A 17,372-nucleotide genomic window follows, 5' to 3' on the forward strand; every position below is an offset into this window, starting at 1 on the left:
TCCTAATCTTTTGGGGTTCTTGCATGACTAGACTTAGCAGAAGTGTTCTTGCACTTAGTAGGAGTTTCAAATAACAAGGGTTCCTCAAGGATTTGGTTTTTGACCCTAGAAACCTTGATATTTTTCTAGTTTTTACCCATATTTCTTGAGTCTGGAAGGGTTTTCTCAAGAACCTTTGTAGCTTCAATTTCTTCAATGACAATAAAGGACCTATGGTTAGGAGGGGGCTTTTCATTCCTAAGAAGACACCTATCTAGACTAGGATGATGGGAGAAAACATGGTGATATAGGACAAAAATAAATCCTTGCTGAATAGGCATATTATCTCATGGGAACATTAATTTTCTAACCATGCCTTGACATGTTGAGTAAAGGAAAATGATACCCATGGTAGGTGGTAAAGCATCCTTCTAGGGTAAAATACTTCATCACCCACATGTAAACAATAGAAAAAGGACTAGGGAGAGAAAGACGCTCATACTAATTGTTTGACTTAACCCTAACCAACTCTTTAGTGTCCTTGAAAAATTTGTGCTTAAATTTTCTATTATCGATGGAGCCCTTCCTTCCCTCTTTCACCCCTTTCAGAGGAAAGACTAGTGGCTTCACCAATTACTTCTGGAGTCGCTATAACTTTATGCCAAGAGTTGGCAAATTTTGAAGAAAGCAAAGTATTGTGGGCTCCCATCACATTAATATAATTATCTAGCCCTACCCTTTTGAAGTAATCTCATGTTTCGTTATTTTGAATCAACTATCTGCAACTTTTTGGTTCAACATATTGTACACCAAAAAGAGTGCACTTCCCTAAACCCTTCTATCCAAGGTTTTCCATGGATTGGAAAGCTTGAATGCCGGCTTAAGGCTCCCTAGTCATGGAGTGCAAAAGCATACAATAAGCATAAAATGGCTCTCAACTGAGCCTTAGAGATGCAGCCCTTGCTAGTAAACCATGAAATGGGAGATTCTTTGAGCAAGAGCAAGAATACAAATGTCAAAGAAACTCTTGATGCATGCAATGCAAGAATGCAACTATACTAAAATGGAATGCACCATGCAACTAAACTACAAAAATGAAAGTATTACATCCATCCTAGTTAAACTATGTGATCTAAGCTACTTGTAAAAAAGGAATTACACTATGTGCAAACTAAGCTAAGATGCCATGCAAATTAAATGCCATGAATGCAAAGGATGAAGACAAGAAGATATTGCTCTCCACAAGAAGCTCTCAAGTACTCCAATGAAAATCTTACAGCATAACAATACTCAAGAGTGTGGATCCTTTGAGGGGGAAAGCTCTCTCTCTTTTAAAGTCATACGAATGGTAGAGATGAAGATGGAGATGGTGGACAATCAACAATTAAAATCGAAAAGAGAATGGATCTATGTGCACACACAAGTCAGCCAATAGAAAATGAGTTGACTTGTCATATAAGAAAAAAGTATCATAAGCTTTTCTTTTAATTTCAAAAATAGAAAAGAACTTTATGTGTGCACTTTAAGTGGGTTAGGAGAATGGGGTCTTTTTATTTAATTAAAAGGGGACATTTTCTTTTAATCAAATAATGGACTTAGGATAGCATAGTCAAACTATAGGTTATAATCCAATTAATTGATTATTAGCAATTTGGTCTAGGTAAATGATAAATTAAATTAGCCAAAATGCTAAGAAGGGGGCTAATAGTCTAGATGACCATTTGTGGGTTATTACATTTGCCCCTCTTTGATTAATGTGTGATCGATCTGAGAACACATTATGTCAAAGAAAATAGAAGCTGAGTAAGTAGTAATATATATCTGATTTCGAAGAACAAAATGCAAAAAGAGATAGCGAATCCTGAACGTACAACCTGATAGTAATAGTATTGAACACTAGGAAAAGATAATGTCAGAATCCAAGAAGAATACTAACACTTAGCAAAGTAGATAGGCCAGGAGCAAGTGAAAAGATCAATCGTAAGTTTCTAAGAAATAGACAGCTGTAGCAAGCAATGATAGAGTATTTCTGCCCTCTCAGGACCGAAATCGAAATGATATAAGGGAAACAAAAAAAAAAGCTAGATATGAATAAATCAAGATGTAGCAATGTCCAAGATGATAGATGACTGATTAGAAGCAAAGAGTGACTAGGAAGAAGTAATAGAATGCCCCAATTTGACCAGAGTTGACCATGAAGGATAAAGCATAAAAAAATAGGTCAAAAATGATTTTAGATATGAAAAGGTGAGTAGAAGGAGATATGAAGTATAGAAATGATAAAGACATGAAGAACTAAAGATGCCCTAGCGATGATTTAGAGATTAGGCCTCAGAAGGTCAGCTAACTGCTCAAAAGAAGATAGAATTTTAAAATATGATTTTGACCATCAAGATGAACTCGAATTTCAATTTTGATCTTGAAAATGGATCCAGGATGTCAAAATTAGCTAAAGGTGTAATTTTTGCACAATTCTGAGAGGTTTAAAAATTACCTAGGTCAAAATGAGGTCAAAAGTTATAAGAGGGGCCCAAGTGTCATTTTCAAATTCATTTTATCTTTTGTGAATTGTTGAGAGCTTTTGAGTGGTTATGAGGCAGATGGAGGTTGGAAAGTGGTTCTGACCGAGGCAGAGGAGGAGGTGGGCATAGGCCATGAGGGAGATGAAGGAGGAGGAGGAGGAGGTGCCACTAAGGTGATGATGAGTGGGGAGAGTAGAGGTGCAAGCAGAGTAGCCAGTTGGGGCTAATGGTTAGGACATGAGGATCTGTGCCTTGGAGGTAGAGCTTCAGACAACTCGAGTAGCCATTGCAGTGCGAGACCAGTAGTTGATAGATGAGCGAGCACAGGTGGATGAGCTCCAGAGGTAGTGGGATGTTGTAAGGTGAGAGGTAACACATCATGGTGCACGTGCTGCATATTATTATGCCACCTACAAGGGTGTGGTGCCACCAGGGTAGGAACTTCTTGACTACTCAAAGTGGGTTGGTATATCAAAGGGTGCAGTACAATCGCCAATTAGGAGACAAGCTCCACCACCAAGGCCACCACCTCCTCCTACTGCGGAGGGTGGGAGTTAGTCATAGGCTGATAGTTTTGACATTTTGATTGTACATGTATTTTTGAGATGGATATCTAGATTTTGGATCTCATTTTTGTATATGTATTGTGACACATTGAGATATATATATGAGATACTGGATTTGATTTGGCAAATTTTGTGTACTTGTCTCAAATGGATGTTTTAACATTTTCATTTTCATGTGATGTTTCAGTTTCCATTTCTTGCTCATGTATGCATCTAGTTGGATACTTATGCTTATTTGTCTCTCTTATGTATGATGCTGTTAGCTCTCATGTGTATGATATAGACTTTTATGTTTCTAAGAATATGTGACACATGGATAGATTGAATGTGATATTTAGATTAGCCCCTTGTGATGATAGGATAGCAAGATAGATATGAAATGAAAGATCAAGAAGGTGAAAGACATGATAAAGAAAGCAAAGAAGAGTGCGGAAGTAGTTAGCTGATAGGTTCACAAAAAAGGATAAAGAGAGATTTCTCCCCATATGTAGAAATGCAAGACTAGACTAAGAAAATGAGCCTAAAATGCAAGCTAATATGCAAAGTGGTTTATCAGCAAGGGATACATAACATTTAGACTCTTATTTCATCATTGAGCTTTTATTAGGGACATCATGAGATCATACAACCATCACTAGTATAACTATGAGGACATGAATATGATCAATATTAGATAGGTATGTGGAAATCTTATCTAAGCATCAAAGACATAGGAGTCAAGATGACTACATGATCAGATTCCCTAAGTTTGATATATCAAGATTACACCTGTATCAAGGCATAAATGCTAGAATAACCCCTGAGTACGATTATGCAAAAAATAGTCAAGGCTGATACGTTTATAATTCCAAGTGTCAAATAAGATCAACATGAAATGCTTGAAAACACTATAGAAAAATAAAGTATACCTACAAGCAGAAATCAAGAAAACATGCCCCATGCCCCCAGTCTTCTAGTCAATGACATCCTCAAGAGACTATTAAGGAGGGAACACATAGTAAAGAAATCATCATAGAAAACACATAAGGTAAATAAAGATTAGCATAGCTCAATCATTTAAGAGTTTAAGTGTATGTGTGTAAGTCATTTGGCTATTTCTTCAAAGCTTGATCATGATAGTGAGAAATATCGTGACATCAAAGGCTATAGGTAAACTATCTAAAAGTGTTAAGAAACACTTGATGTCCAGTTGGTGGGTAGCGTTGAGAAACACTATTTTACGAGTTACCAAAGAAACCTTAATGCACGAGGAAAACTCAAATAGGATAAGCAATTGTGTCCCCAAGACAAGGACAAGAAACAATTCCAAGCTAGGAAATGTGTAGCAAGATGGGTGATTGAGACTGATAGACATAGGCACAAGGGTTTCAAGTAGTGCCTGTTTCCAAGTTTTCACTACTTGGAAATTTTTCTTTTTTTGATTTTTTTGGTGATACATCAAAGCACCCATTTCTAGGTTTTCACTAAGATGATCATTTTTTCAAGACATTTTTTGATTTTTAGGACTTTTTTTAGGATCATAAATATGTAGAAGATAGTTGAGTAGTAGGCCTTTAAGCATAGAACATTTTTAAGTATAGGAAATTGATAGGCTCTACAAGCTCTTCTCCTTTAGGAGTAGACAAATGATAAGCATTGGACCTAAATGCTACTCTGATAAGGTATGGGCCTAACCAATTAGGTTGAAACTTTTCCTTCTATTCTCTATGCTATTGATTCTTTGGATTTTCTCTAAGCATAAGGTCACTGACTTGAAACTCACGTGGATGAACCTTTTTATTATACTGAGTAGATATGTACTTCTAGTAAGCTCTGGTGTGATCAAAAGCTTCTTTACAACACTCATCAAGGGTCTCTAATTCATGTATTTGCATAACTCTACAATCTTCATCAGTTATCAACTCGTGCAAAGAGACTCACAGGGAAGGGATCTCTACTTCTAATGGGAGGACAACCTTGAAACCATAGACTAAAGAAAATTGTGTAGCCTCTATAGGAGTATGAATAGTAGTTTTGTAGGCTCAAAGTGATGGATTTATCTGTAAGTACCAATCTCTCCTAGACTTATGAACTATGTGATGCAAGATTTTCAGCAATGTTTTGTTGGAGGCCTCTACTTGACCATTCCCTTGAGGGTTATAAATAGAAGACCAGTGTTGTTTGATCTTAAACTTCTTACATAACTATCTTAGGTCCTTATTTTTGAATTGTACTCCATTATCAGTGACAATAGAAGAAGCGATACCATATCGACAAATGATGTGATTTAGTATGAATAGGGCAACATGTTTTCCTATAGCAGCAGATAATGGCACATATTTGACCCTTTTAGTGAAATACTCACTTGCAGCAATGATGAACTTGTGGCCACTAGAGGAAATTGGGTGAATTTTACTCACCAAGTCAAAGGCTCATTTTTGAAATGGCCAATATGTCATAGAAGGGATCAACTCACATCTAGGAGAATGAATTAAGTTACCATGGAGTTGACATTTTTGACAGGACTTGGCATAACGAACAACATCAGCTTGCATAGTTGGCCCGTAATAACCCTCTCTAAGCAGCTTCCAAGAAAGTGTAAGGCCATTAGAATGTGCCCCAAAAATGTCATCATGGACTTTGGCAAACACCTTTTCGGACTCTTCTAGCTCTAAACATCTAAGTAAAGTTCCATCTAGACCCCTTCTATACAAGTCACCAGAGACAAAATGTAATGTGAGGCATTACGAAGGAATTGGCATTTTTGGTTGCACATGAGGTTCTTAGGATCAATTTGATAAGAGAAGATGTCAGCATAACAATAAGAATCATGACCTACAATAGTGCAACTCACTTGGTTATTGGGGGAATCATAGGCAGGATGATGCAGTTCGTCCCCTAAGAACTCAAATTGAGATTCATGTTCTTGTAGTTGGATAATAGATGCTAGAGTAGCCATAGCATTAGCAACTTTATTTTCTGCCCTAGGAATTTGCTGGAATGTCACAAAAGTGAAGCAGTTCCTTAGAGCATCTATCAACCTTTTATAAGGTATCAACTTGCCATCCTTCATTTGATAGTCATTATTCACCTAGTTAAACAAGTTGGGAATCCCTGTAGATATGCAATTTAGTTATTCTCCATTCAAGAGCCATCTTGATCCCATTTGTTAAAGCCTCATATTCAGCCATGTTGTTTATACAAGGGAACAAAAGCTTGTAAGATTTGGGAATCATATACCCATGAGGAGAAAAAAACAATATACTAGCTCCAACTCCATTTTGTGTGTGAGAACCATCGAATAGTATTTTCCTAGTTCTTTCAGTGATGTACATGATTGAGGCATCTAGAAATTTAGCTTGTGTGGGTGTTGTATCCTCTAAAGGAAAATCAACAAGTTGATCAGCTATAGCCTGTCCTTTGATGGCTTTACGTTTGACATATTGAATGTCAAATTTTGAAAGAACCATCATCCATTTAGCTAGATGACCAGTAAGCACAACTTTACTCAAAAAATATTTCAAAGTATCAATTTTAGTGACTAGGTGAACTATATGTGCCAACATGTAATGTCAAAGCTTTTGAGAAGCAAAGACCACCACAAGACAAGCTTTCTCAATGCTAGTATAATTTGTCTCATAGGAAACCAAATTTTGACTAATATAATATATGGCGTGTTCTTTACTAGTCTCATCACTTTGGGCTAATAGCACTCCTAAAGAAGAATTTGTAGTTGAGATATACAAGATCAAAGGTTTGCCTGGAATAGGTGGCATTAGGACTAGAGGTTTTGCCAAGTACCCTTTGATTTGATCTAGACTTTGTTGACATTCATCATTCCAAATATGAGTAGAACCTTTGTGCAAATTCTTGTCGAAAGGTTGAGCTTTATCAGCCAATTTTTGGAGGAGGCATATCCGTGATAGCCTAGACCTTTTCAGGATCAACCTCAATACCTTTCGCTGAGATAATGTAGCCTAGCAACTTTCCCAAAGTGACACCAAAGGCACACTTTTTTGGATTTAGCTTGATTTGAAATTGTTCCATATGGTCCAATATCACACTAAGGTCATGAAGGTATGTGTCTCTTGTTCTAGATTTTTCCAATGTGTCATCAACATAGTCTTCCATATTTTTATGCATCGTATCATGGAAGATAGTGGTCATTTCTCTTTGGTAGGTAGCACTGGCATTCTTAAGCCCAAAAGGTATAACGTTACAACAAAAAGTACCCCATGCACATGTGAAGACTATCTTCTCTTGATCGGCTGGAGCTATCTTAATTTGATTATACCTAGAAATCCAATCCATAAGGGAGTATGTTTCATATCCTTTAGTCATGTCTATGATCATATCAATATTTGGTAATGGGAAACCATCTTTGGGGAATGCCTTGGCAAGATCCCTAAAGTCTATACAAACTCGGATGGTTTTGTCATACTTGGATATAGGTACAATATTGGAAATCCATTCCGCATAGTCAATTGCTCTAATAAAGTTTTCACTCAAAAGTTTCTCCAACAAAGCTACATGGGGATGCATCTTCCTCAATTTTTGTTTAATAGGCTTGATAGAAGGAGAAATAGACAAATGATGCATGATAAGATCTGTGTCAAGCCCATGCATGTCTGAGTATGTCCATGCAAAGTTTATCTTCTTATCCTAGAAAAATTAGGTGAATTGCTCCTTTTCTTCAGCTGACAATGATTGAGCTACATGAATAATTTTAGGAGATTCCTCTGTGCCCAAGTTGATTGGCTGCATAGGCTCAATAAAAACTGATGATCTATCTTGAAAATAGCTTGGCAGACTACCAGGTACCTCATCCGCGGGTGCCTCAAAGAGGTTTTCACCATTAGACATGTCTTTATTTTTACTTTTTTTAGGTTCAGACATTGCCACAACGTGGTTTTCGCGATCTGACTATTTATTTTTTCTTTTCATCTTATGACTAAGGTACTTGATATCTGATTCTGTCATGTGAATTGTGGGTTCACTGATGGAAGAAGTGATAGGTTCAATGACATTTAGGTAATAAGCAATCTCATAGTCATTGCAGAAAGACAATATTTTTGGTGTTTGATATTGAATGGACCAATCTATGAGATCAGGATGGATTAATGAAAGTGATGGAGAAGCTTCAAGATGATTGGTACAAAAAGAGTCATCTCCAGTGACATACAGAGGTGAGCCTATATTGAACATTGCAAAGGTATCCAAATCAGGAATAGCCCTAGAGGAACTAGTGTGATCCACTAAAGCATCTTGTGAGCCAAACTCATCTAACCCTACACTAGACTCATCCACTAAATTTTGTTGACTTATATAGGTGTGAATAAAATCCACTCCTAGTTCACAAGAAGCATCTGATAAACTTTCCCATTCATATTCTTGAGAATTTGTACTCTGATCTCTAGCAATTAGATGAGCAATATTTTGTCAAATCTGGCCTCTATTCATGTCTTCATGATCAGATTCATCTTGTTCTAGTTGTCAAGAAGTGGAAGCTTCAGCATCAGTAGTGGTATTTTGAGTATCTTCCCCCTAAAGAAGAGAAGTTCTAGGCACAAAGTCTTCATCTTGCAAAGTGGTAGCAACAAAGGGAGGGTCATCATCCTTTGATTCACTAGATATTGGCACATTTTGAGTAGATATTAGCATATTATCCTCTAGCCCAAATCCTAAACCAGTAGTGTCTCAAGCATCACGACCTTGGGTGTGACTTAAAGGTTCAGCTAGAGCATTTTTGTTAGTAGCACTACTACATTTAACATCATTTTTTGACCAAAAATTTTGACCATCAACTAAATAAATTTAGGGTGGTCAAAATGTAAAGGCACAAATTTCATTTTTTTACATATAAGACCCGTGTTGGTTGAAATTTCAACTAACACAGGGCTTATACATCTGCAAAGTTCAAAAAACATTTGCCCAATTACATTTTTTGTGCCCAATTTCATTTGACATATTTGGAGCATTTTTGCATGGTTATCTCTGCATTTTCACATGGTTTTCTCTGAGCCCAGTTTTGTTTAAGGTTTTCTCCACCCACTTGATTAATGACACCTGCTAGCCCTAGGAATAATATGAAAGGGGGCCTTGCATTTGCATCAATATGGGGGGGGTGGAATAGTAGTTCAAAACTCTCGATATTGTCTTTCTTTCATTCTTCCTCATGTGCTCGACTTCAAAAGTTGTTCCATTCATGACCTCCAATCACACCTGCATCTCTGGTGGTCGAGGAGAGGGATTTCTCTTCGAGCATATTTCCATAGGTACATGTGTATTTTTGTTGTAGGTTTTTATGATAATATTGAAGATGGAAGTGAATACTATTACTATCATTATTATTTTTTATGCCAAAGTTTAGCCATTGTTGTGTAATATAAATGGGAGAGTCTCCGCTCAAGTATTTTTTCTCAGTGATGTTTTGATGATAAGTGTTAAAAAGAGTCTAGTTGCAAAAAGAATGTAATGTACTTTTTGTTTCATTTTATTGAAAGTGTGTAGATGCAGATTTATCATTTGGAATGTTGGTCTATTGTAACAACTATTATACTTTTTGTTATAGTAATGAAAGAAAAGAAAGGAAATGTATATGTAGAAGCTGTAGTTGTAAAAGCTTAGAAGAAATAGTAATGAAATTTTTATTGTTTTATAAATATAGTTGTGTTGGTATCATATTTTTCTTGTATTTTTGTTTTAATAATACATAATTATATTGTATCATTTAGACAACAGTTTCATATTCAAAAAAAGAACAAAAAAAAAAATAAATTGAGTGTGTTTCTCTCTTCAACTCTAGAACATTCAACTTAAACATCAACACATAAAGATAATAATTTGAAATCTGGTGTGTTTAGTGCTTGGAGTTGTACCCTCAATACCTAGGCCACATGGGCTATAAAACATGATATTCATGTGATTCTATGTTAGATGATGATGATGATAATGAATAATCACCATCTACTACTAGCTCATGTAGTGATAAAAGCTTTTCAATGCACCTCTAACTACAAGTATGCCATGGAAAACTTGTGATGGAGATGACTCCTCAAACTAATAGACTATCATGGAAATTTTTTGATGAAGATGACACCTACAAATACTAGACTATCTTCAAAAGCTTATGATGAAGATGGCACCTAAATTTACTAGACTATAATTGAATTGATGTACTTTGGATCCTTCACCGAAAGTCTCTGTCATTTTGTTAGAAGATGATTTATCTTCTAGTTCAACCAAAAGAATCTCTCTCCTATATTTCAACATTACATTTAATTGTTGCGTTGCAATTAGGTCTTCCTACAAGGGTTTCCATTTGGATGAATAACAAACTTGTTGGTGTTTTAAAACTACTAAGCAACAAAATGGTTAATACCAAGATGACAATACTCACACAGTCTAAAGACTAGCCAATTCTTATTATCAATTGTATGTGCACACCATTTGGGCCAAACTTCTACAAAACCAAGGGTGGTTTTCTACTCTTTTGGCTCTGCAAAACCAGGCTGGGTATACCTAGGGATGATACAAGACTGGGAAAACTGTATGAGAATTATCTTTATTTTCATTCTAATTCTCATCTCAAATTCTCCCATACATGTACAATTCTTGATACTTTAATAAACACATCCCATATAACAGATATGGCCAAAAATCTTCTATAGGCCTGTAGATGTTCTCAACAATAATGGCTAACTAAAGCTAAAACATTCCATGCAAACATGTAGAGGCCAACTTTGAAGATCTACAAGAAATTAAAGTAAAGTTGATTATAATTCTGCATTTTGAAAACCATGTGTGACACATTTCTCTTTTAGCTAGATTAAATTTGATCAGTGCCTAATCCATTGGGGTTCAGAGTCTACTACAAATCTCTAGATCTAATTTGTTGCCTTACAACAAATTTTATTAGCAATTCTTATCAGAAATCGTCATTCAAAATCCTGTCCACTACTGCAGCAAACTTATCAAATTCATCAAAGATTTTACTTAATCCATTGAATTAACATCCATGATAAATAGATATACAACCTAATTGAACTACATTTAATTGCACAAGCTTTTACTTATACAACATCAAGATAACCAAGTAATCAAAAGGAGACAAAGTTCAAAAAGAACTGATATGGGGATAGTTCATAATTTTTATTCATTTTCCTTGAAAATTGTATAAAATTTACAATAGACTCAGAATAACCTTCAGAAAGAAACATAGATCATTCTATATTCATGTATTCTCAAGATCTGATAGAGAAAATACATCATGAATTTTTGCTCAAAAATGGTGGACCAAAAATAGACTAAGTGTATCACCTAGCAAATAGAATTCAGACCTTTTCTCTTGCCCTGGAATTTCACTTATATAGTGTGAAATGCAACAAGCTTCAAGCTAAGAGAAACTGAGAGGTGTCTTTTACAAGGAATATCTACATACACCTATCACAAAATGACAAAACTATGGGTAATAGAAGATATCAAAATCAAATCATTCCTTTTGGTGGGTCAGCTTCTGTTACATGTTCTGATGTTGCTGAGTTGGCTATTGATCTGATTTATCTTCATATGTAACTGGTAAATTAGCCAACGATGAAGCTTTTTCTGATGAGGGCACATTAACCTCCACCTACAGGCTTCCACCACCTTCATTCTGCATGGTAAGGGCAACTTCTACGTTTTCATTTTCTTTAATTTTATTGGCATCTTGTGGTCCCGATTCTGCAACTGAAAGTGACAGATTTTTCTTGTCTTCTTCTTCTGATTGGGTTTGAGTAGTGATGGTATCAATGATTTGGACTTCCGCACACTGCACCTCATCACAGTCAGTTTCATCTACATAAAACTATTCACTAGAAGGCATTTCTACCATCCACTTGTCAAATAATGTGTCATCTGGCCAATTGAATTGCAAAATATCCTTCTGTTTCTTTATTATATAATCAGCCTCATTATCAATATCAACAAATTCCTATTTTAAAGAATCAAAGAATATTTTGGCTTTCACCATTTCTTTTGTTGTGGTGGCCCACCATGCATGCCCTGTTTCATTTATGACTTGATTCATTCTTAAATAGAATAAATCATCAAGTTCCTTCGCTCATTCCTCTTTGCTTTTCAAACTATTTTTCTTATCTAGGGCATGAGGAAATAAATTGAATTTTTGGCTCTTATATTTGTCTAAGTAGCCTATTATTATCTTCTGTAAATGTATCCTTTTGCTATCAAAATCAGCAAGATCAAAAACAATGTCAAAGGTTTAATCAATCTGATCACGAGAATTATTTATAATAGATAGACACAATAAGGTTATTGATTTCTCCCTTCTCACCCATTTGTTCACAATAGGCTTTAGAGGCTCATCATCTACTTTTAACTCCTCCCAAATGTTAATCACCCTGGCCAATTGATCATTTATTAGTAGCCATTCAACCTTGTCTCCTAAATATGTAAGAGTTGTTCTTAGTTTATCTTCATATTTAGATTCCAGCTCTAGATGTAAGGCCCATAGTTTACTCTTTTCTTCTTCAAAATCCTTAGCAGTGTAATATTGTGGCCCTTGGGGTGTGTCTAGTATTTCAATGAGGGGGATAGATTTGAAAGGTTCAACAGGGGGGCGAGGGTATGTTATTTTAGGCCTGGTGGATTTTCCCAGTAGCTTGTTCTCAAGCTCAACTCTCCTTTTTACCTCTTTATTGTAGGCATCCACAACTGCCTCATATTTACTTTGTAATTCAAATATTTCCTTTTCCTCCCTCTTAGTAGTAGCCAAGGAAAACTGAGAATAATCCACATTCATGTGAGCTGCCTATACGTGTGAGGTATCATCAACTCTCCTCACAATAATATTCCCTATCAGTCTCGAACCATCAGGCTATGCTGATACAATCATGGATCCTCTTCTTAATGACCACATAAAAAGAGCAACTTGATCATCACTAAAAGCAATCCCTACAAATTCCTTTTTATTTGGGTCTTGTAACTCCAGTCTATTAGAAACAGAGTTGAAAATCAATGCATCTGCAATATCCCAATTAGGAAACAATAGTATGTTAGAAGTTTTTACCATTTTCCTTCCCTCCTCAGGGGTAATGTTCTGGAATTCTTGCATCATTGGCTCCTTTATTTGGTTTTGGATGGAGGCTTCATCCATTTCTGGATGCTTTGTTTTCATGTTCTTACATCTTTCCTCAAAACTGTGGATGTTTGCCCTCCAAGCAAATTGATGGAAAGCCCTAGACCTTACAAAACTATCATCTGACAAAAATTGCTGGCTAGCTTGTTCCAATACAGGGTCCAATTCCCTTCCCTTAAAATCAGCTATAGTCAGCTCGAGGCTTGGCACAAGAGGTTCCTGGGGGTTCCCTTCATCAATCTCTGCTTGAGTGACAAAAACTCCCCCTTGTGATCCAATTTGTTCAATTTTCTCAATAGTGAACTACTCCTCCCCGGTTCTCAAAGGGGCTTGTGAAGGTGAATACTCCTCAACATGAGAATCCTCCTCTCTTATTACTTTCCTCCTCTTAGGGGAGGGCTCAGTAGGCCTCTCTTCCAAAACCCTACTAGTGGACTCAATCATTTGTTTGCCTTTGTCCACTGTATTCTTTTTATTTTGAACAATAGTATATCCTGACCTTTTTTGGACAGTTAATTGACCTGCCCTTATATTGGGAGTAAAACCCAATCTTCCCATTACTTCCCTGGCCTTATCCGGGTAGAACCTAATAAAGAATTGCTTCTTTTCATTCATTGCCTCTATTATTTCAGGAAAATTATTCATAAGTTTTCTCATCTTATCTACATTTGTAACTGCATCGTCCAAAGGACTATAATCTGGATCAAAACAATGAATGAAATCCAAAATTTTAGAAAAGACTTTCCACTTTTCTTTCCTAGTCTCTTGCTCCTGCAAGGAGTACTAATTCCTTATTAAGTCTTTAGGAAAATAAAATTCATGCTCAATTTTACCAAGCTTAATTCTCTGCCTCAGAGCCAAATGATAAAATCCTTTAGAATCACATAAACGAGGATGGGAAGTGGCCATCTTATAAGAATTCAAAATCTTGTGCAGAGAAAGCCAACCTCCTTTTGTGATTACAAAATGATGAGCCACTGTGCAAGTAGGAAAAATTGACCCCTTTTGTCTTTTCAATAGAAGGGCTTCCTCCACTCCTCCTAGCTACCACAATATCTCAGCAACTCCTACCTTCAAAGGCACTTGGTAGGGTAGTATGTGAGGGCTTCCTTTAAAACCATATATTCTAAATAGAGTAGAAATAGAATATGGAATGACATCTCCCTAATTATGTGAAACTTTCAAACCACTTGGGTTGTCCATAGGCCTAATGAGATTCATTAATGCTTTGGGGATTCTGGGATTGTCCCTTAATAGGAGGCATCTTAGCTTTGAAGCGAAATACCTATCAAACCTGACAAAACTAGCATTCTCTACATCCCAAGTCATATCTGCACTTGACAATTGAACTGGTAATGCTTCCCCACTCTCTTCTTTGTCTAATTCCATTTCTTTACTAAAATATGTTACTCCCTTGAATAAGAACATGTGCATTAACAGAGAATAATGACCAAAAGTTTTTTCCACCTTACCCTTAGCAATTCCAACCAGTCCAATGTGAATCTCCTTGGCTAAGTAAGAAGCAAAATAAAAAATTATATCCACACCAAAAGAGGAAATCTGAGTAATCATATACATAAAATCCACAGGCATGAACTCTTCTTCATCTCTCCCAAAAAATTTACACAAGGACCTATATATTTCTATAGCCCTAGAATTGAGGTATGCCCTTTTGAAAGGCTCCCTAGAGGATGTTGTTATTGCTGGTAGTGTTCCAATTCTACTTATGTGTGAGCTTAGTGCTCCTTTCCTAACTGCATCTCTCTTAGACATATACTCATTTTCTAACCCTTTCAAATCAATGGGCACATGATAATCAGTGATAGGCCCTAAACTGAAAACTTCTCTAATTTCCTCTGCACTAATTGTAATCAAGATTTCACCATCAGTTCTCCTCACTACCCTAAGGTCTTGGTCGTAATTATTAGCTATAGCTTCCAAAAGATCATAATCCATGAAAACACTAGGAACCACCATTTTCCCTAGACCAAAATTCTAGATGTTGGCATGTGGGGTAAAAAGGTTCCTCTCTAAAAACCATTTTTAAAATAAAACAAGACCAGTCTGTGAAGTTGCTGCATCCCTAACCCAATTTCCTTTTTCATGCAACCCATCTTCTATTTTCAGCCTAGGGTTTAATGAAGTTAGCCTCTTAACTTCTACAGTTTCAATAGTGGAAGAAGGGAGCAGTTCAAGCAAATCATCATGGACATTCCTATCCAAATAGTTCTCTTGACCAAAAAACACTTTCTGTTTTGTAGTTATTTTAATTAACTCTTGAAGGAATTGAAACAATAGGAGGATTATAATGCAAGTACTTACTTTGAATTTCGCTCTAGTTCTTCCCAGTGTTACTGCAATCTTTTTATGAACAAACTGCTTCACAATCTTACTGAATCTAGCACGGTCTTCTCAACAACTGTTTTTGCTTGGAAATGCTCTGAATCTTTTTTTGAGTACGGTGGAATTAAGAAAATCTTCTATGTTATACTCTATTTTTCTTCACATGCGAAGCTTTCATCTCTCATAAATGCATAGAGTGGTATCACCTTCTATATTCAAATTTACACCGTGGATTTACGAAAAATCCTACGATCCAGGGATGCAAGCAAAGATGACTCATGTTCCTCTTGACAAGCTGGCAGTCAACCCAATGAAAATTTTCCATGTGTACCTTTCCTTCATTGTTGGCACCTTTGAATTGGACCCACAGAACTTTGAGGACACCTGTCACTTAGGCGCTATCTCACTATACATAAAGAGTGAGCACCTTGCCATAGCGAGATAGCGCCCGTCATTGATCTTGATTTGATCATGCGGATGACATTTGATGCATTGCTCAAAATAAATGTGATGGGCCCCTTATCACCATTTCATTATTCGTAACCTTCGTGCAACTCGCCATAGTGAGATAGCGACGATCATGGATCTGAGATAGATCTGACAATCAGTCTTTCATATATTTTGTGAATAGGGTGTGGGTCTAGTCATTGATGACATGATGAAATCCTAGCTATATTACCTACTACTTGGGGCCCATATTTGTTTATTTCTCGATCGGGCACTATGTCACTAATGGTGAGAAGAACAAGTTCCCGATAGCGACATAGCGAATCCCAGTGTCTTTGCTTTTCCCAGCATATATGTGTAGCCCATTAGATGCCAGCATGTTCCAAAGCTTTATAATTGATATCTAATGGAGTACTTTCTGGGACCCACTTACTCTGAAAAGTTGCCACAGTACTACTTTCTGTTTGGGCGCTATGTCGTTAATGGTGAGAGACACCGATTCTTCGATAACGACATAGCAATTTCTGGTGACTCATCAAAATTTAGGGTCAGAAAGATAAAGGCGAGTGAAGTCATAACTACCCTTGTTAATGCATCTGACACATAATAAAATAGCATGTGCACCACGCAACCTGAAAAAAAATTACGATCATCAAAAAATTTAAAAGTGACTGCCGACCATTATTTTTGGTGAAGGTGTCATGTCGCTAATGGCGAAGTGCCCAATTTCTCCGATAGTGACAAAGTGACTAATCGAAAAGGCTAAGATTTCTATTGACGTCTTTTGTACCTCAATGTTGTAATTCCTTTTTAGGTTCTGACATGTCTGTTGTAAATGTGATGAAATATCTCTGAAACAATACAATCTTCGATCACCATATTTCCACTTGACAGTACCGCTTTTCAACTTAGCGGTGGTCGCTATGTCAGTAAGGATAAAATACTTGTATCTTTTCATAGCGAGATAGCGATTGCCATAGATCTTTTAGGGATCGGGTGGTCAGAAACACAAAAGAAAAGATGTGACTCAGGGTGCGAAAAGTTTGAAAAGGATGGGAATCTTCGCATATTTTTAGTTTCGCGCTTGAAAATTTTAAAAGAATACAAGACCTAGGGTTTCGACAAAAATTTTCTTCAAAGACCTACAAAATATGACTTGGCTAGAAATCCTATTCACCATAGGTGGATCCCAATCTGAATTCTTCTATACCCTGGACAAAGGAATTCGATTATGCAAAAATTCAGACCAACAAAACCATCATGGAAAAATTGTGATGAAGATGCCACTTGCAACTATTAGACTATCATAGAAAAAGTGTGATGAAGATGACATTAAAAACTATTGGACTATCATGTGTACAAGTCACAAAATGATTCCAACATATGAAATTAAGTGTACTA

Source organism: Cupressus sempervirens, chromosome 1 (genome assembly GCF_028749045.1).
Source record: "Cupressus sempervirens isolate cs-2001-9-10 chromosome 1, ASM2874904v1, whole genome shotgun sequence".
Lineage (NCBI taxonomy): Eukaryota > Viridiplantae > Streptophyta > Pinopsida > Cupressales > Cupressaceae > Cupressus > Cupressus sempervirens.